At 40.6% G+C, this 453-nt stretch overlaps 1 long non-coding RNA gene across 1 annotated transcript; it reads left to right on the top strand.

Moving 5' to 3' along the window:
• On the top strand, positions 1–453 carry LOC125499322 (uncharacterized). The gene is made up of 3 exons (XR_007276109.2): positions 1–129; positions 210–282; positions 377–453. It is a non-coding gene; the product is annotated as an uncharacterized LOC125499322 (long non-coding RNA).

Genomic DNA, 453 nt, shown 5'->3' on the forward strand with positions numbered 1-453 from the left:
TGTGGCTTAAGTTCACTTGTATTCATGCATCAGCGGCGAAGGCTCACTTCTTGCCTCTGGATCAGCTGACTGCACAGTTAAACTGTGGGATGTCAATGCAAGTGCAAAGATGTCGAGATCAGAGGAAAAGTAAGCTCGTCTGGAACTGACAATTTCAAGTGTTTTCTATTGAGAGAAATATTTCTTATTTTGCTTGTTTTGCCGCACAGAACTGGGAGCTCAAACAGACTCAGATCGTTGAGGACTCTCCCTACCAAATCTACACCAGTTTACTCTCTGACGGTAATGATGCAAGTTTTTTTTTTTCTCTCTTGAGAGTATTTAGAGTCATATTTACTTGCTGTTATGTTTGATTCTGTATTCTTCCGTGCTATAGTTTTCAAGGAGGAATCTGCTATTTGGAGCCGGGGTTCTATCTAAACACTCGAGAACAGATTAGCAGATAATGATACA

Source organism: Beta vulgaris, chromosome 1, assembly GCF_026745355.1.
Source record: "Beta vulgaris subsp. vulgaris cultivar EL10 chromosome 1, EL10.2, whole genome shotgun sequence".
In the NCBI taxonomy this organism is placed as follows: Eukaryota; Viridiplantae; Streptophyta; class Magnoliopsida; order Caryophyllales; family Amaranthaceae; genus Beta; species Beta vulgaris.